The sequence below is a fragment of the Bombyx mandarina genome, chromosome 09, assembly GCF_030267445.1.
Source record: "Bombyx mandarina strain Sakado chromosome 09, ASM3026744v2".
NCBI lineage: Eukaryota > Metazoa > Arthropoda > Insecta > Lepidoptera > Bombycidae > Bombyx > Bombyx mandarina.
In genome coordinates this window covers 11,741,805-11,763,717 of record NC_143216.1, presented here as the reverse complement: position 1 = coordinate 11,763,717, position 21,913 = coordinate 11,741,805, and the positions used below count along the sequence as shown (strand labels likewise).

General features: G+C 38.6%; 1 protein-coding gene across 1 annotated transcript in view; it reads right to left on the bottom strand.

The window, feature by feature from the left end:
• The window catches only part of LOC114245229 (cyclic GMP-AMP phosphodiesterase SMPDL3A), an 81,517-nt gene extending 59,818 nt beyond the window's left edge, over positions 1-21,699 (bottom strand). Inside the window, exon 1 of the mRNA XM_028177322.2 lies at positions 21,514-21,699. The gene's annotated coding sequence lies outside the window, so the exon portion shown is untranslated. The remainder of the gene's footprint in view (positions 1-21,513) is intronic.
• Positions 21,700-21,913: the final 214 nt, after the last annotated feature.

Below are 21,913 nucleotides of genomic sequence, written 5' to 3'. Positions count from 1 at the left end.
GGAAATTAATTCCAAAGTCAGATGGTGCGTCGCAAAAAGATATCTGGAAACGCACTGTGTATGAACGTAGTGGTTCTAGGTAGTATGAACTCTGCTTCGGTGATGAAAGGTGCGATGATAAAAACGAAACGAAGGGATAATTTCAAAAAAATAATCAGAATACTCGTCACGAGACAGTGTTAAGTCTTAATTTTTTTACATCTATACTAATATTATAAAGAGGAAAGATTTGTTTGTTTGTTTGTTTCGAATAGGCTCCGAAACTACTGAACCGATTTGAAAAAATATTTTTCCATTGTAAGCCGACATTGTCCCTGATGAACATAGGCAACTTTTTTATTTTTTTTTTTAATTTTTTTTTTGGTTTCATGTGTGTTTTAATGTTTCCGAAGCGAAGCGAGGGCGGGTCGTTAGTGCTATAATATATTAATCTACTAATAGACGCGTAAAAAATATTTTGTGGGTAGATGAATAAGCTATTAAAAACTTGTTAAGGTCTTAGACGAGTCTATAGACTTTTTGAAAGGTCATCTTCTAATAGACATCAGCAATTTGAACCTTAAATACAAGGCTCTGTAGAAAAACAAGCTTTTACCAAACATTACCTTCTCAACCACAAAACGTCTCACTAAGCTCGCCTTTTCTTGTACGATGTTTTAGATTACTAACTGGGGCAACTCATATTTACGAATGTTCATTATAGGTACTTGAAATTTCGACTCTTAATGTAGTCAAATACGGCTTCTTTTTGGCTAGCACATTGTAATATTTTCTCTTTTGTGACCTTGTCTTTCTACCGTGTTCTCAATATGCTTCTGTGGAGATGTATATTTCTACAAGAGATTGGACAAAACATAGCAATATGCCAGATGGATGTGAAGCCAGATTTTAGATATATTACAAACTAGCGATACGCTCCGGCTCCACTCGGGTCTTTAACAAAAATGTCAACGATATTTGACGTTGTTTTATTTTTTTAAATAAAAGAACACTTCTTGCGGCATAGCTGTAATAGTTACACATATGCTGTCGCGACACTTTTTGTAAATAATAATGTGTTCTACAAAGTCGCAGTACATTATATTATTCTATCATCGATAGTTTTTGCAGGGTACGCGATGTAAAGAATATTTTAGGTAATTTTTTTACACCTTGGGTTACATTATTGGAGTTTTAGTAAGGATCCCTAATTTTTTTCAAAAAAGCTTATAGACTATGTCACTCGAGAATAGTGTAGCTTCTAAACAGTGAAATAATATTTCAAATCGGTTCAGTAGTTCTGGAATCTATTCAATACAAACAAACAAACAAATCTTTCCTCTTTATAATATTATTAGTATAGAAGTATAGATAACGGTTATCAGCTTAACGATGACAATTCGCTTGCAATTGTTATGCAATTATCATGATTCCAGGCTGTTATCGTAGTGATCAACATAGCTGCCCAAATGTATTTGAACTATTTAGAGAAAAAGGGAGTGTACACTTTATTCAGCCCCAAAATATTATTCGCTAGATCTTTCAGGCAACGATTTACACAGAGGGAACCTATGGAAAAATCGGCAAATATCATGTATCTAACGATATTCTAAAAGATCTATAAAGATCCTTTTGTAATTTGAAATGAGTATATTTGCCAGACTTAATTTTTCTACATGATATGAGGTTGGCGCAGTATGTATTCTTATCACGCTGCTTAGGGATTTGACACGAGTTTACGATCCTGTCTTGACGTCAAACCTCCTTGGGTTATATTTCCATATATCCACAACAACGTGCTATAGGGATGCACAAAAAATATCATTTGTTTAATTACTGATGGCAGGATGTTTTGTGAGTGCGCACGGTTAGGCACCACAACTCTACCATTCCTCTACTTCTGCTGTGAGAGACTAATGAGTTTCGGGTTGAAGACCGGGGTAGACGTTGTACTACGGAACTGTGACTCATGTCTCAAGCTGCATATTTACGTTGATTGAAATTTATGTTTATGACGTGAGCTCGACAAACCAAAGAAAATAAATGGGTCCAATTCACAGGTGGGAGAAGTGAAACCTTCAAAAATGTTGGCTTCAAGATAATGAGACGAGCGTAAAATTTCAGGAATTGTAGGTTTTAGTAATAATCATAATGATACAAAGGAAGCCACTTGACTACGTCGGAAATTTGGCGCTACTGCTCGACCTCCCCGGTCGGAGATCTAGAGGTAGACCCAAGACAAGGTGGAGGGACGTAGTGCTGAAGGACAAGAGAGAATGCAATGTTGCTGACGAGGATGTCGAAAACAGAACGAAGTGGAGGAGTAAAGTCAGGAAAGCTGACCTCACCACCATCTGGGAAAAATAGCTGGGAAGAGAGAGAGAAAGAGATACAAAGTTTGATAATTATTTTACATTTTATTCGTATATATTACATAGATTTATTCAGAATGTATTAAGTACAAATATTAGGTACGAAGCAGAGCACAAAGATAACCACGTATATATGAAACGTTGTATAATATTTTCTATCTCATTTTCTCCCATGTTAAATATTATGAGTTAATATGTCTGCCTCTTTTTACTATCGCTTTTTCGTTACATCGACTTTCGAATCACAGCGACGCTAAAGAAGTTTTCACTTCAAAACCATTTTCTGTTTCTTTCTTTATTGTTTATTTTACTTAATTCATTTTTGGTTCTATGGTTTGGATATTACTGTGGCGGGTAACCATCATGCAACACAAGATATTTGCATGAATCTCGCTTACGATATTTTCAAGATAATCTCGATATACAAGTTCCGAATAACAACATACGGACCGTCGGTCTGCCGAACTATATCACCCGCTCGGTAGAAGATCTTCCCTCTGTTCTTATACCTACCTATATTACTATTATAAATGTCTACAATATAATTTATAGTTTATATCAATCAAACATCAAAAGTCTAAGATTACATTTTTCAGGTTTAATTTTCATTACATAATTATTTTTTCATCGTGTACTTACCATATTGATGCTTGCTTGAAGGATTTGAACATCAACATTGCCGTTTTGCTCGACACTAGACACTACGACTTCGTTGTTTGAGTTAATGTGGACTTGATTATTAAATAATAAAACAATTTCATAAAAAAAAATCAAGTCCCATTTTAGTTGTTTATTTGATTTATTATCGCTCAAATAAATAGACGTTGTTGATTAAATAATTTTTATTAAGATACAAATTGCTAATATCTTGGCGGTATAACTCAATTAGTACACGTACTTATGTATGGTTTTGTAAACAACTTTTTTTTCTATGTTTGCCAAGACGAAGATATCAAAAGGAAAAAATATTTGCCCGTCTCGAAAACACGCCCGGGGCAAAATTCATCGATTGGAACCCCCTCTCTAATGGCAATGGGGAGAACTTAGTCGCCGAGTAAAGTCAATTATGTCTGATTGTTATCTGCTGTTTTATCTTTGTAAACTAGTAATTATGCTATAATCTTTCGAATACGGTTCGTTAAACTTATCTGTTCTCTTTTATGAAAGTTACGCATTTTGTTTTGTATTTTATAATATTTAAATGCGAACAAGTGACAGCTTCATAGATGAGATGGAGGTGGTAATTATGCAAATTGAATATTTTTTTAACGAATCATTTTATTACACGGCTTAGTCTTTAGCTTAGAAGCAATTCTTCAACAGATGTCAGGCTTTTTTATTGCTTAGAAGGGTGGACGAGCTCACAGCCCACCTGATTCTAAGATAGACATCTACGACGTAAATGCGCCACCCACCTTGAGATATAAGTACGACGATTGTACCTATCCGTGCGGACTCACAAGAGGTCCTACCACCAATTAAGGTATGAATTCTTCATTTAGAAAAATAATGCCAGAGAATTCGAGCTCCGATATAGTTGAATCGCATGCCAACAAAAGACTGATATAAGCACTACGTCAATCGATCACTAACAAATTAACACGCAAGCATTTATTTGTCATTAAATAAAATTTAATTTCACATTTTCACTTGATCATCAATACGAATGAACTGAAATTCCACCCTAACAATACCATCTTTATTATTAAATTTATCTGTATCTTCAATTATCTTCTAACTTTCCAATTAGAGTTCATTGTTATTCATTATTACTCACAATATTCCAATTTTGATTATCCTTTCAAATCTAATAACCTTTTCAAATGAAAATATAACGCGATATTGCTTCGTTCACGAAAACAAGTAGTGACAAAAAGGTTATCCTAGTAGATCAAGATTGACTTTGCGAAATTGGCCTTTAACGATTAGACATAAGGTACACAGCTCTGTGTCGAGCTCTAAGAAATTGACCTGCCTTTTTGTAGGCAATTAGTTTTCAGTCGAATAAGTGAAGCAAAGTGTAAGTAAATTGTTTCCTTTGTGTTCTAACTTATTGACTCGGCCGGTTAATGAATTCTCGTCTTTCATACTTTCGGGGTGAGACCGTTAATTACGATATTGAATACGCGAATTTAAGTTTTAACGTTCGATTTTAATGTTCTAAATAGAAAATACAGAGCAAGTAAATTCAATTTAGTACATTTAATTAAATGTGAGGGCTTATTAAGGAAATTTCTGTTTCAGTTCTTATACAAATCTTCCCCTCAATACCTCGCTTTTGTTGTCTATTAATTGTATAGTTTATTTATTGAGTAGATGGTTGGACAAGTCTACTACCTTGTGGTCAGTGGTTACCGAAACTCATAGATATTTTTTTTAATTAGAAAATAATACGATATTTATTGCCATCCATAGAACACATCTATAGTGTTTCTTATGAATATTTGTGTGGAAATGATTATGAAAATTGAAATTACACATTGTCATTGCATCGAAATTGTAAAACAGTTTGATCAAGTTTTTGTAATAAATAGCACATCTTATGTAAATGACACATCACACATAAATGTTATTATCAGATTTCAGTTGATCGATTTGTGACTTTTGTTTTACAGTATTAAAAGCGATTTCTCCTTGACATCCATTACATAGAAAATAATCAAAGGCTGTACAATGCAGTATACTTCAAATCTAGCATTTAAAAACCTAATTTTGTTTGTTCGTATTTTATACACTGTGATTCTGCTGCGACTGCGGACTTCGTCTTTGTAACTTTTTTAAATTTATCATGAAGATTATATGCTTAGCATAATTAACTTACAGTAGTGACACGGGAGTAATTTCAACAAATCAGTATATTACATATCATTAGCGATAATAAATACGGAGCTTGACCGGATTTCACTGGTTTAGATATGGTATTTGTATGTTTCTACTAATATGTTGTACAGTATATAGAATTCATACTGATAGTGGTAATTCTATACCTACTAAACATTAACCTTGGAAAGTGAGGTCAATGTATCAATTGTATTCGAAATGGTCATAGAACGAAAGTTTGACAGATATTGAATTGCGCTAACGTTATTTGCAAGATGAATTTTTTTTAATAAACACAACATCTCGAAGAGGTCACCGCCTATTTCCGCCGTGAAGCAGTAATGCGTTTCGGTTCGAAGGGTGGGGTAGCCGTTGTAACTATACTGAGACCTTAGAACTTATATCTCAAGGTGGGTGGCGCATTTACGTTGTAGATGTCTACAGGTGGGCTGTGAGCTCGTCCATCCATCTAAGCAATAAAAAAAAAAAAAAACGATGAAGAGGTCAACGTGACATTAACTCGCCGAGCTTTCCGTTGGATCTTCTTTGCGGATCACGATTCCAATGGGGTAGTGTCACAAAGCTTGAGCTGTTAGGCTTCCTTCGAAGGCACTCGGGAGATTGGTCGTAAAATATAACCCTACTAGCTGAGACCTTAACCATCCACTACTTGAGTCCACAAGGCCTCCGTGAAACCAGCAATTCTTCCATCCAAAAAACATTCAAGTTGTCTGTCGAGAAAAAACGTCCCATTCGGTGGAAGATCTTCTCCGTCCTGATGGTTGTTCCCAACCAATTGCATAATAGCTAAAGTTTCACATGAGTGCTTCAATACATTTTGCATTCCGATTCTTATCGTGCGATGTTTTTGTAGAGTCTGTTTTCTAAAAGTCCAATGAAGGATGCTAAAGAATTTCTAAAGGTCTAATAATGAAGAATGGAAGAATTTCTAAGCCAATGCTTAGGAGTTGTAGTTCGTTTCATATTTCACCAAATATGAGACGTGTAAATCGGGCGTTATATCTTCTGCAGCCTACCGTCTCTTCAACCGAATTTATATATCAGTCCTTTAGTAAATTTATATTTGTGTTCATGAATATAATTTTTTTTATTAAAACACGTAACAAAAACACGGAAGTAATATATTCAAAGGCATTATTCATGATCGAAAAAAAATACAATGTTCTTTGACTCGCTTATTAATTCAATATAAACAAATTCGCAAGCCGTTATGGTACATTATGTAAGTTTCTGTACAAGGATGATTAAAAGTTAGCGGATACGGTATTCACCTTAACTGCACCATTGAGTGCAAGCGTTAAATTTCTATTCGCATAGTTAAGGATTTATTTTAGTAATTTTTGAAAAATTTCGAGTTTAAGGCCTGAAAGGAAAGCGGCATCCCAGTGGAGGGATTTGCTATCTACTACCAGATTGGAATCGCCACCCGCTGAGAAGATCCGGTGAGGAACTCAGTGGGCTGATGTTTAGGTCAGGTTGCACGTCAAGTCGGTCGTATGCACCGGACACGGGGGAGGGGTGCTCCGCTTTCCGGTCGAGCGCGGTGTTCCACAGGGGTCAGTCCTTGGCCCTCTTCTGTGGAATATCGGCTACGACTGGGTCCTGCGGGGTGCCCTTCACAGCCTCTCCCGGGCCTACGCGTTGTGTGTTACGCGGATGACACGTTAGTCATGGCTCGGGGAAAGACTACCATGAGTCTGCCCGTCTTGCCTGCGCAGGGGTGGCATTCGTCGTCGGTAATATTCGGAGGTTGGGCCTCGAGGTGGCGCTCGAAAAATCCCAGGCCCTGCTGTTTCACAGGGCTGGAAGAGAGCCGCCACCCGGGGCCCACCTGGTGATTGGAGGCGTCCGCGTCGAGGTTGGAGTAACCGGGTTGCGGTACCTCGGCCTCGAATTGGACGGTCGTTGGAAATTCCGCACTCACTTCGAGAAGTTAGGCCCTCGGCTGATGGCGACGGCTGGCTCGTTGAGCCGGCTCTTGCCAAACGTCGGGGGGCCCGACGCAGTAGTACGTCGTCTCTACGTGGGGGTGGTGCGGTCCATGGCACTATATGGGGCCCCTGTGTGGTGCCGCGCCCTGACTCGCAGGAACATCGCGGCCCTGCGACGCCCGCAGCGTGCAATCGCGGTCAGGGCGATCCGTGGATACCGCACCGTCTCCTTCGAGGCGGCGTGCGTTCTCGCCGGGATGCCTCCCTGGGACCTGGAGGCGGAGGCGCTCGCCGCCGATTATGCGTGGCGATGTGACCTTCGCGACAGGGGGGAACCACGTCCCGGAGAAGGAGCGATTAGAGCGCGGAGGCTCCAATCTCGGCGGTCTGTGCTGGAGGCGTGGTCTCGCCGCTTGGCGAACCCGTCGGCCGGTCTCCGGACCGTCGAGGCGGTGCGCCCGGTCCTCTCGGAATGGGCGAACCGTGACCAAAGGCCTCTCAACTTCCGGTTGACGCAGATGCTTACCGGCCATGGGTGTTTTGGCCGGTATCTGCATCGCATCGCCCGGAGGGAACCGACGATGGAGTGTCACCACTGTGACTGCGACGAGGACACGGTCGAGCATACGCTCGCATATTGCCCCGCAAGGCTGGAGCAACGCCATGTCCTCGTCTCGCAAATAGGACCGGACTTATCGCTGCCGACCGTCGTGGCCACGATGCTCGGCAGCGATAAGTCCTGGAAGGCGATGCTCGACTTCTGCGAGTACACCATCTCGCAGAAGGAGGCGGCGGAACGAGAGAGGGAGAGCTCATCCCTCTCCGCACCCATCCGTTGCCGCCGAGCTGGGGGCCGGAGAAGCGCCTTTGCCCGACTCCGGCCCCTGTAGATGGCGGCTTCCCCCGGTGAAGGTCAAGGGGCGACCTGAGGGAGTAGAGGCCGCGCGGCGCGCTACCAGCACTCTAGCGCGCTGCCAAGGAGTTACGAAAGAGCGACCGGTTGGCGGTGTATCGCATCCCGACCCGGCAGGCTGGTTCTGGTCCAGCGGGGTATTCCGGGACACCAGCGGCACCGTCTGGGCGGCCTGACGGGCTGCCGTACCGAGACGGCCGACGTTTCAGAGCCTTCGATTCGCCTCGAAGGCTCCGTCGGCTGGGCGTCCTTGGGGTGAGCCGCGCCGTCTGGTTGTAGTGTTGACCGCGGTAACCCCCCTACCTCATCCGGGTTCTGACCTCGGAGAGGATCGGACGTCGGGTGTAAGAGTGCAGGGGAGTCGTTTAGTGGGTGGGCCCTAAAATCCTTGGGCCCGCGATCTGCTCTCAACACCTGCAGATCGTTGAGTCTCACATACCCCGCGCGCCCCGTATGTGCGGGGACCTCGTAGGAGGTTCGGCCCCCGGCCCGAAAAAAAAAAAAAAAAGGTTGCACGTCGAACTTTTGCCCAGTTCTTACGAGTACGGCTACCGGGGTCCCTAAGCCTGCTCCTAGTGTTAGAGCTAAAGGTCTCTAATGCAAGGATTATTTGATCTGGCGGATCCGTAAGGATGTCTCCAGGGCAAAGAGTGACGCGACAATGGACACTCGTATTTAAAATAGAAAACGGGGGGTAGTTTGTTCATGTATTCGCTCGAACACCGATCCAACCAATCACCTACACGTGTTCTACCCGCAGTAGTCAACCAACAACTTTAAATATTAAGGAAACAGTCAACCCCAGCCAAGCAAACAGCTTATAGGGCTGCGCCGATATATATTTATACATAATCATTTATGAATTCGCAAGCGTCATTCCTCACGGTGACCCAACAAATTTGAATTTAGTTTTACTGGCATATTGATTTAAACTTGCCTCGACGTGTTTGTTCAATTGAAATCTAACAAATACAAAAACACATTATATAATAAATGTTAAGTACTTTTTGAATTTTTTATTGGTGGTAGGACCTCTTGTGAGTCCGCGCGGTTGGGTACCACCACCCTGCCTATATCTGCCGTGAAACAGTAATGCGTTTCGGCTCGAAGGATGGGGCAGCCGTTGTAACTATACTTAACACCTTAGAACTTATATCTCAAGGTGGCTGGCGCATTACGTTGTAAATGTCTATGGGCTCTAGTAACCACTTAGCACCAGGTGGCCTGTGAGATCGCCCACACAACTAAGCAATAAAAAATACAAAAAAGTACCCACAAAATCTCGAACGTGCTTTACAGTAATCTGATATACCTAGCTTCTAAACTAGAACTTTCCCTGGCTTGGAAACTAAACAAAACAGCATTAACAGGTAACCACACCCAAACCATTGTAACTTGCCCAAAGTTGTCCCTCCTGTATCCGAGACTTCGAAGTTAGTGTAGACTACACCTTTTTTGTGACAGCCGCGGATAAATTGACTTCCGTATTTGTAATGCTTCTACGTTTGCCGCTGTATAATGTGATATTGAAACTAGAAATATCTTGTAATATTATGTTATTAACATTTATCCGGAAAGGGTTATTTGTGTGTTCGTATGCATTGCAACCTTCGATTCAGTGGAAATACTGCAGAGCTCTTGTTACAATCCCATCCGAAGTTCCAGTAAATAAGTATCCGACATCAAAAAGGATTTAATCTTATGATTTATCCTTACGTTTCAATAATTGGTTTGATAAGGCTATTTTGAACATCCATTCCCGGTACTGAAGCTTTGAAGTTTTCCTTGAATATCTCACAAGTAGACTATATGATATTTTTATTTGACGGTAGCTGTTTACATCCCAAAATATCATTAGCAAGTCCTCATATATATACTGGAGCCCATATAAATAGCCCGTATGCTTAAATATACTAGTTTTCTCGTGTAATTCTTTAACTCATAATTCCTTTGGTCCGATTCGATTAATTTGGGAATCACTGAACTCTCAACTCAATAATTCAAGGAAATATACCGCATCCGATTCTTCGTCGATCGTTGCAGGCAACATCTCGAAGTTACACGTCGGTATAATTTGATACGAAAGCAGAATTCAATATTGGGTTCGCGTATTCTTGTTTTGTTAACAGCGAATCCGTTGTTTTCGTTATGTGCGCTTCGATATGAAAATACAGGACCCGATATAGGTTTGTTGTGATAAGATTTTTGGGTATGTCTTTCATGATACATTTGTTAGCTAGGTGAGTTATTTGTTCGGTGATCAATGTTTATGTGTTTTTACGATTTACCTTCAGTATGGAGGTATACTTCATAGTTATATAGTACTAGGTTTTGTTAAGTCGCTTCCTTCTGTGTCCATTAGACACAATATTTAAAATGTAGCTAAAGTTTGGATTACAATTCAAGAATAAATTGGTAGGCAGCGGCTTGGCTCCGCCCCTGGCATTGCTAACGTCCATGACCGATGGTGACCACTTACCAACAGGTGGGCCGTATGCTCGTCTGCCTACAAGGCAAAAATCAAAATGTTTATGTTACATTTAATTAAACCGGTAAATTTGTTCCAGATTGCGTCAAGGTAATTTCTTCACTGGCATGATTGTGTGTGTGGGTGATTATTATTTCTTTATACACGGATAAGTGGCATAACACTACATATTTCTGCCGTGAAATATTCATGAATTTAAATAAGCTCTGAACTTTTCGCGAGTTGTAGATCTTACGTGGCGACGAACGACTAAGTGATACAACATCTTAAATAATACAATGGCAATGGACTTTTGGCGGGAACGCGAGGAGTGAAGTTGTGTGATTTGTTTTATTTTGTCTATTTAGTGTTTCTTCGGGTTTAAATGTGTAATAATGGTGGTTTATTAACCGTATAATATCTGTGAAAGTGCACAAATGTGGGAAAATGAAATAAAGCCGCTGGACGTAACTTCTCGGATCCTCCAAAAAGTCCACTGAAAAATCTTAGTAAATTACCACCATTTTACTGGGATTAGATTTCATCTCATATCATCTCATTTAATTTCATCCCAGTTGATTAATGTCTCAAATTAATCATTTCATTTCATTTCACTCCATAATATCATTTTTCATAAAATTAAGAATATACATTAAAATAAGACATGAATGAAAAACTCGTGAATGAATACTATAATATTTTTTATTATTTAAGATAGCTTAAGGTTTGTCAATAGGGACGCTCGAACTTTGACAGCTCATAGCGGCCATCTTGGAAAAACGATAGCTGTTTGGCATGAACACATATTTAGTCGTATATTTATTCATGGAACGCTAAACGCTTGTCTGGTGGTATCATTGGCCTTTATTTCTTCGAAGATGGGGCTACGTGAAATCTCAACCATAACTCGCGCTCTTCATGAAATTGAGCCCCAAGATGTTATACAAAATTTGTCCACCAAGATACACCACCTACAGTCACGGCGGATATTTGGCTGAAATTATATTCCATACATAATGTCATCGAATACCATTTAAAATATAATAAAAATTGTGGCGATATCACTTAGACAGTTCTTTTTTTAAGTTGGAGGGACCTTAATAAAAAACCCTTTACTTATGTATATTACTTTGAATTGCTCTACTTCAAAAACAACAAATCCAGGTGACACTTTGCTCTGACTGTCGCTAAATTTTCCGAAATGAGTCGACTTCCACAATACAATTTTACGTTCTCTGGAATGACAACAACAAGCAACGTTTTGACTGAATTCGATAAATAAGACACGAATCCATAAAACAGGAACCAATAGGAATATTAAATTAAAAAAACTGGATAAACCTATGATTTGTTTATTAAATACAATTGGTGATTTACGGGCGTTAGACAGTATCCTGATCAGGTACACAACTTTACGTTACAGAACTGCATATTCTCATCTCGAAACAGCCACAACCTTCCTGTTGGAAGGGTATAATAACCATAATAGCAAGGGACAACTTGCATATGGTAAATCTGGTCCCAAGCTAAGATTATCTGCATTATGGGAACCAGAGATTGATTCACATGTGTAGTAACATATCTAATAATATATTTAAATTAACATACATTTTTTATTGCTTCTATGGGTGAACGAGCTCACGGCCCGCCTGGTGTTAATGATTACCGGAGCCCATAGACATCTATATCGTAAATGCCGCCACCCACCTTGGACATGACTTCTAATTTTTTTAATATTTTTTATTGCCTTAGTACTTCAGCGATGCCAGGAGCAGAGCCAAGCCGCTGCCTACAGCTTAATACTCTCCACAAGCCTCGTTTGAAGAAGGACATGTCATAGCACTCGGGAAACACCGTGGAGGGGAGCTCTTTCCATAGCCGGATGGTACGTGGCAAAAAACTCTGGAAACACACTGTGGATGACCGCAGTGGCTCCAGGTAGTATGGATGAACTCTACTCCGGTGGCGGGCGGTGCGATGGTAAAACGAGACGTTGGTATCATCTCGAACAATGCCTCAGAGCACTCTCCATGGAACATGCGGTACAAAATACAGAGGGAACCGAAGTCCCTCCGCAGACCAAGAGGCTCCAAACGATCCGTGAGAATGGGATTATAGACAATCCGAACGGCTCTCTTCTGTATGGAGTCAAATGGAAGAAGCTGGTATTTGGAAGCCCCAGCCCAGAGATGGATGCAGTACTCCACGCGAGGCCGGACTTGTGCTTTATAGAGCAAAAGTCTTTGTCCAGGCGTCAAGTACCGCTTCGCCCTGTTGAGGACTTCCAGCATTTTGGACGCCAACTTGGTTTTGCCTTCCAGATGACTCCGAAATTGGACATCGCTCGAAATGCCGACCCCAAGTATCCCGATACTCTCGGAAGTTGCAGGGATACTCCTTGGAATTGCGGCGCCATGACAAAGGGTCCTTCTTTGCAGTGAACGCGCAAACTTGTGTCTTTAACGGCTTGAGTTGAACCAAGTTCAATTCACGCCATTCGGAGACTCGCCCCAGAGAGTTCTCCACTTCAGAGACAAGTTGTACTGTAAATCTCAGTTTTACAGTACAACGGCTGCCCATCCTTCAAACCGAAACGCATTACTGCTTCACGGTAGAAATAGGCAGGGTGGTAGTATCTGCCCGTGCGGACTCACAAGAGTTCTACCACTAGTAAGTGATAGATTATATTATAGATGTTAAAATTATTCATCATACAAATATTTTGCCCGATTCGAACCCAAGCTTCCAGCCCGTTTTATAATACTAAGAGATAATTAATACTTAAAATTCTCAACTAGCATTGGAGGGCTGTGTCCAAGCCAAACATAATACCGGCACTAACGTAATATTCATATTAACCATTAAATAACAAACATGATCTCAACCACACATCTACAGTCCTAAATATATTCTTAATCACTTAAGTACTTCGTCTAAAATCATCTTATACTCACCACTAACTGATATTAAAAACAGTTTGATCACTAAACTCTTTTTTACTATTTCTCTGAGAGACACTTTGTGTGATGATATCCATTTTTTTATATACACTCGTACCGAGCCTCGAGTGTTTGGGATAATATTATTCTAACCCAACTCTACGAGGGTAATTAATTAAGCTCTACTAATAAAATATATCGTGATTTAATCAAAACCACTTTTACTATTCAATCTCTTGTTTATTTTATTCGTTTGATAATTAGCGAGGCTTCATCTTTTTTTATATTTTTTACTGTATGTAACTAAATCAATATTGAAATATTACAAACCAGCAATTCAACTATATTAGAATGACATATGAATAATATATCATTATGTAATAATTAGATGCAGAAACGGAAATCAATAAACACATTTTTAATTTATTACTTAGATGGGTGAACGAACTCACAGCCCACCTGGTGTTAAGTGGTTACTGGAGCCCATGCGCCACCACCTTCAGATATAGGTTCTAAGATCTTAGTATAGTTACAACGGCTGCCCTACCCTTCAGACCGAAACGCATTACTGCTTCACGGCAGAAATAGGCAGGGCGGTGGTACCTACCCGCGCGGACTCACAAGAGGTTCTACTTTTAATATTACGTAACTACGAGATGTAGAATTTTTTAAATCTTTCAATGTCAAAAGGCTTCCTTTAATAAATATAAATGTCATGCTGTAGAGTAGCGTGTAAAAAACCATTTTATTTTCACCGTTCGAATTTTTCATCAAAAGAAATTTTCTTGAAATGATTAATGCATCATAAAGCACGTTACAAACAATGGCATTGTCGTCCAAACGAGACCTGTCCATCGTATCAATACATTTGAAATGACGTCCATTTTATATGAAAAGAATACAAATCGCACAAAAAAGAAATCGTGAGACAAGTCAGGAAGATGAATTGTTTTCCTCTGGGATACGATTGTGAAAGATGACAGTATTCGGTGTCGCGGCTCGAGCTAATACAAAACTTGTTTTCCGTGACGTAAGATTTATTTTTCTCTGAAAAGCTCCGCGTTAGAAATCCTAGTACGATCCTGCTTAAATTGGAGTTGGAATAGAAATATGGAAGCGGCCATGTTACCGTTAAGGACAGGTAATGTAGCGATTTAAAAGATACTGCATTCTATTTCACATATTTAAGGTTTAAAATACTCACACGGTCTGATCTTGAATTTAAGTTACAGATTGCATACCTATAAACAAGTAGAGGTCATTTATTTTAGTTATAAATCTTATCTTATACATTTAAACGAGCAATTCTTGTATATATATAATCTGAATCTCGGAAACGGCTCCGACGATTTCATAAAATTTAGTATACAGGGGATTTCGGGGACGATAAATCGATCTAGCTACGACTTATTTTCAGAAAATGTTGTTTTACTCGTGTTTTCAATAAATAATCAACTCTTCCCAACATCTATTGGCGAATAATAATACTATTTTTCTTAATTGAGAGCAACTAACTAAGATGGCGTTATCAAAAAATAAACCGAGAAAATCTCGGTTATCATCTAGTTAGTAAATTATGCAAGAAGAAAAAAATATTTTGGACAATTAAACCTCTCTCTCTCTATCATTCTCTAATTCGTTCAAACGTCAAACATTTCAATTCCTTCATCGACAACCCTTGTTTGACGCCTTTGTATTGTTTATGACAGTACTTTCTTTTTTCTACCAATGCTGGTAACCTCGAGGGACTATACCAGCTTAACCGAGCAAGTAAGTGAGCTCACGGGATGGAGCCCTGACGCGTTTGCTAACGATAGCCCTAGCAAGAGCAGTGCTTCACAGTATCTACCACCGGATAGGAAACGTGACCCACTGAGAAAATACTGCGAGAAACTCAGTGAGCTGTGTCTAAAGGTTGATTTGCTCGCTGAGTCCTTCGTCGCGAGCGATGGATTTGACGAGAACGGTGACCGGTGCTTGAGGTACCGATACTGGATCTGAAGGATCCGAAATGACGTGTTTACGTGACGTGGCGACGGCGACTGCTTACCGTTCGGTCCGCAGGATCGGGTATATGAGGATATTCAAAATACGACCTACTCTTTGGTGATTGTCACCTTCGATCTTGACAATAATAATACCAGAGCCAAAGCAATGTGAAGAGAGACGACGCGTAATGCACGAGATAATTCTAAATAAAAATTAAGTCTATTAAAATTTAATATACCCATGTTTAAAAAATAATAATTGGTGCAGACACGAAATATTTGAAGCAAAACGCCCCCGTCGGGGACCCGGCATCGAGGCCGGAACTTTTGGACCCAGCTGAGTGCGGTCTATCCTTAATTAAGGCGGATTTATCATATTCACTGATTTAGACGAATTTATGAAATAACACACACCTTTTACGGGATTACGGGGCTTGTACATTTTACATTTTGAATGAACTACGATACTTAGAATTTATTTTCATTTTAGTGCCAATGTGATCAATTTGCTAGACTTATTAATTGTCGATTAGTCTGATTTTTATTAACTACTAGCTGACCCGGCAGACTTCGTAGTGTCTCAATCGATAAATAAAAGACCGAAACTTTTGTATAACTTAAAACCAACAAAAGTAATCCGTCCGACGGGGGACACATAAAGGAAAAACAAAATTGTTATTTTGATTTAATTCCAAGTATTTTCATATGTATCTACTTTGAAACCTTCTTTGGCAAATAATTCAAGACCAAAATTAGCCAAATCGGCCCAGCCGTTCTCGAGTTTTAGCGAGACTAACGAACAGCAATTCATTAATATATATACATAGAGTATAGAATATATAGATAGTAGATCAGTGACTGTTTCGAAAACTTATTATGAAACACAAATAATTGTAAAATTAATTTTATGTGCTATTCAGAAATGTAGCGACATCTGACGGTAGTGGCGACATTCATAAAGATAAGAATGTCAATATCTCCAAAAGAGTTAAAGTAAAAAAATCTATATATTAATACGTGAAGCAAAAACTTTGTATCCCTTTTTACGAAAATTGCGCGGACGGAGGAGTATGAAATTTTCCACACTTATAGAGAATACAGAGACGAAGTGCACAGTGCTAATATTTTTTTTTAATAATGCATAAAAGATACATTAAATCAATAAAGAAAAAATAACACACACTACATATCATGTATTTGACGCACACACGCATGCATAATATTTATTGTCAAACTTTTGTTCTTGACATCTGTTGTCAAATTGAAAATAGATTAAATATTGTTTGTCTTTGTTAATATTTTTTGTAGTCCTGGCGAAATTTGTATAAAATACAATCATAATAGTGTACAAACTTACAATTCCTATATTCCTATATAGTCGAATTTCGACTACTGCGGGACCTCTAGTAATAATAAATGCATCATTGAATAGTGTAATGTATAGCTTTTACTTATATTAATTAATTATCAGAGTCCATCGGTGTCAATGGGCTTCAGTAACCACTTAACGCCAGATGGCCCGTGAGCTAGTCCACCTATCTAAGCAATAAAAAATGTATAGAGTATAATCACATAATATAAGGTAAATGCACATCAGTTTATAAGGCTGTCAATATTGCAGCATAATATGTTAATTAATAACAGAAGCTCTACTGAAATTACCATTTTTTTATTGCTTAGATGGGTGGACGTGCACACAGCCCACCTGGTGTTAAGTGGCTACTGGAGCCCATAGACATCTACAACGTAAATGTGCCACCCACCTTGAAATATAAGTTCTAAGGTCTCAGTATAGTTACAACGGCTGCCCCACCCTTCAAACCGAAACGCATTACTGCTTCACGGCAGAAATAGGCAGGGTGGTGGTCCCTATCCGTGTGGACATACAAGAGGTCCTATGACCAGTTAAAACCAATATTTGCTAGTAAAAATAAAATAAACATATTCTCGGTGATATTTAACTCTGAATATTTTAGATCAGTAATTATTAACATCAATACGTACTCAAAAAAGGCACTTATCTTTATTGGAGCAGAATATTTTATTAACATCTCCAACGAAACGATATATTCAATTTGCAATGTACATTTTCCTTTCGTAATAATTATTTTCTCCGGATATTTTTACGCTTGTAATGATCTACATACACTATAATATTGTAGTATTCGTCTAATGATCGGAATTAAATTGACTGTCGGAACTATTTTGAGGCCATAGATACCACGATATGAATGCCATCCACCGACACAAAAGACGTTCAACTTTGACTCATGTCATTCACGATGAAAACAAGCATATTCGTATATATATAGAGAGAGAGTATGCTTTATTGTACATTAAAAAAGTGCAAAACATTAAATACAAAAAAGTATAATTGGGGGTTATATCGTTAAGAGCGATCTCTTCAGACAACCACCAGGTGGACAAGAATTATTAGGAAACAAAATGACACGCGGTTACTTATTGATTAAAAATATATATATAAACACACAGAGAACATACATATATTTATATATACATACAATTAATTATTTATTTATAAATATATGTTGGATGCTTCGGTTTCTTGAATAAAACTTCCAAAATCGATTTTTGGGCTTGTATTTTCTTTATACAGGTTTTTTCTTAATTTTATGTTGCGAACAAGTTTTTTTGGCTCGGCGATTTTTTGAAGTGTGTAAATGGTGTGGGTAAACACAAATAAAAAAATTAACAATGCTCCTTAAAAATTCGTAGACGGTATATAAATAAAAGATATAGGTACATAGAAGTCGTCGTGGCCTAAAGGATAAGACGTCCGGTAGATTCGTGTGTAGCGATGCACCGGTGTTCGAATCCCGCAGGTGGGTACCAATTTTTCTAATGAAATCCGTACTCAACAAATGTTCACGATTGAATTCCACGGTGAAGGAATAATATCGTGTAATAAAAATCAAACCCGCAAAATTATAATTTGCGTAATCACCGGTGGTAGGACCTCTTGGGAGTCCGCACGGGTAGGTACCACCACCCCGCCTATTTCCGCCGTGAAGCAGTAATGCGTTTCGGTTCGAAGGGTGGAGTAGCCGTTGTAACTATACTGAGACCTTAGAACTTATATCTCAAGGTGGGTGGCGCATTTACGTTGTAGATGTCTATGGGCTCCAGTAACCACTTAACACCAGGTGGGCTGTGAGCTCGTCCACCCATCTAAGCAATAAAAAAAAAACCATATATATGTGTGGATTCATTACATTATCTAGTCATCCAAGCACAAAGAGTAAGCACAGACAGTAACGTATCAATCAGTCATAATAATCTGCTTAATATCTGAAATCGTCTAAAGTGAACAAATACCCTCTCTCGGATACAAAACGATTGATGATAAAGCGTAGTATAATTTTTTTTGTGTTCGACACAGCGTAAAGCCGTCAGAGATAATTAGACAATTCATCATTGTCACGAGATGTTTTCGGTGGTCCATGTTTTTGGGTAAACGGGTCCTCACGCGACCTTACTCGTGCAGTAAGCACTTTAGGCTTACATCAAACAATGACCTTTCGGTAGATTTTTTTTTATTGCTTAGATGGGTGGACGAGCTCACAGCCCACCTGGTGTTAAGTGGTTACTGGAGCCCATAGACATCCGCCAAGGTAAATGCGCCACCCACCTTGAGATATAAGTTCTAAGGTCTCAAGTATAGTTACAACGGCTGCCCTACCCTTCAAACCGAAACGCATTACTGCTTCACGGTAGAAATAGGCAGGGTGGTGGTACCCACCCACGCGGACTCACAAGAGGTCCTATCATCAGTAAAAATCCCACATAAGGTGCTAAAGCGTATTTAGGAACCTTTTTATTATCGCTTAATACTGATTCAATGCGATTAGTAAAAAGCTAGTAAGTAGTAGCTTACTAAGATTAGTAAAAGTTCTGTAAAGCTTAATTTTTGTCTCACGTAGTTTTGTTCCTCATAGAGTCGTCGTCTGCTAAGTTACAAAAACTTTTACAGCAATAAATGTCTAAATGTCACCAAAATTCAAATCTTAAAATCGGATCCAGCTTTAATTGTTTTTCGAAAAGAGCAGAGTCAATTTTGTCGTAATAATACAAAGTGAAAACAATGAGCAGAAATAAAGAAGAAACAATGGTGATTTGACGATTTAAACTAATCATATTTAAGTAGTACTAGCTGACCCGGCAGACTTTGTAGTGCCTGAATCGATAAATAAAAGACCTAAACTTTGGTATAAAATAAACTTAAATCAAACAAAGTGAATCCGTCCGACAGGGGACACATCAAAGGAAAAACAAAATTGTTATTTTTAATGAATTCCGAGAATTTTCATATTTATCTATCTTTTAAACCTTCTCTGGACTTCCACAAATAGTTCAAGACCAAAATTAGCCAAATCGGTCCAGCCGCTTTCGAGTTTTAGCGAGACTAACGAACAGTATTTGAGTAGTATTCCACTACGAACGGAACGAATTTAATTAACGATAATAATTAACGAATTAAATTATACTCAAAAAAGAGAATACATAATTATAGTTGATTTTCGGATCAATTTAGTGATTACAGTAGAGGTAAACGTCCTTCGCGTGATTCATAGTCCCAATTCATCACTGACATAATGTTGATCGTTTTCAAAATTATTACTAATTTAGAACGTAACGTGCGTAATAGTCGGTATTCTGACGTCCGCACTTTATACTCATTAATAGAGAATCGATTTACCGATGGTTCACGCTCTAAGGGTTAAATCGTAACAAATAACTCTGTTTACTCTTTTAATATTAAATAATAATATTACATATAATAATATAAATACAATATAATAACACTGGGGTTCTCTCCATCATTTAGTCATTTTCTATTCTCTTTTTTATTTTTCACATAAAATCTCATTAAAATTTTGGGTTATAGATATATTTTTTCCTGTGAGAAACGGGACGGGATATTTATCAAAGCCGACACAAGTCGAGGAAGAAAAACGAATATATACTAGCCTAATAACATGTCAAATTATTTGATGTCATTATTTTATCTATCATGAACAAAGTAGATAGATTAATTTACCAATGTTGTGAAATGAAAAAAGGAATTTTATTTTATTACTATCTAGTCAGCAATATTGCGTGATAAAATACTATCAAACTGAATATCGTATGCCGTTTTTCTAAATATAACGTAATATTATGTGCACTAATTGAATTATCAAAACAACTGAACAGTTTCCGCAAAGAATTTTTACGTTCAGAATTTAATATCAGTGATATTAACAACTCTTGATACGTGTGTACGCCTAATATGAATGTGTGTGTAGATAATACGACTCACGCACACATATTTACATGTACGAACGAATTCAATAAAGAAACATATGCACGAAATTAGGCTTAATAAATTTTAGATGAAAGGGTTGTATCTTGCGACACGACTTATATCACTGAGACAAACAAAGTTATATAACTGAGTCCTACTATACATTTTTGGTTGATTAAAAACATACTTGATATGCTATGATAGTTTGGTACGTAGATAAATAGTTAAAATTTATGGCTTATACGAAACTTTTATTGAGTCTTTGGATATTAGCTAAACAATTTCTGTGAGAGGCAATTCTGTTACTTCTTTACTAAATTAATATTTCAAACTTTTCATTTATTATATTTAATGTAGTCAATTATATTAAATATTCGAATACTTGTAACTAACAAGAAATTTAATAGTAACATGTAGTATTTGTAGAGCTTTACAGACACAGAGCTACGGCGTAGGCGCGCTTCTACGAGACTACACCGAAAATCCACAATAAATAAAATTTACATTCAAAATAAGCTTTACGTAAATTAACACAATGTGTAACGTATTCAACTCAAACCAGAGCAATCAATTGAAAACAAAGTTGTACCAAAATCAAATGTTTATCCAACCGTCATAAATAGCCCGCTCCGGGCTCCGAATAAAAATCACGAAAATCCCATTTGCGTATTCGTATTCAACTCGCAATAATACCGAACATTAACGAACCAAAGCCTTACCCTTCGCGGGAAACAACAACCCTATTAGCATAATAGAAAAAAGAAAAAAAAAGGCTCACGTATTGCGTATTCCATCGGCGTACTGTCCCAGGATTTCGTTCACGACAGAAATGTCTGTGTAAATCACGGAATTAGAACTTCAACACCGTTTTCGAAAATTGTAAATTACACGCACACGCGATCGCTAGGGTTGGGGAGATTCGGGCTGCGACGCGACTGCTCTACGCGACGGTCGGACGCGGAATGACGTTCAGGTGCGAACACAGACCAGGGCTGTTCGCGACTGACGATTGAAATACGGTCGGCTTAAGGCATGTACCGACGTTGTACAAGTCAGCTCGGGTATGATTTATTGGAGTGTGTGTATTGAATTATTGTACGGTAAATAGTTATATCGAAAACAAGATGCTGAACTCGCTTTTAAGATTTTTACGCCACAACGCTTAGTCGTTCGATTGT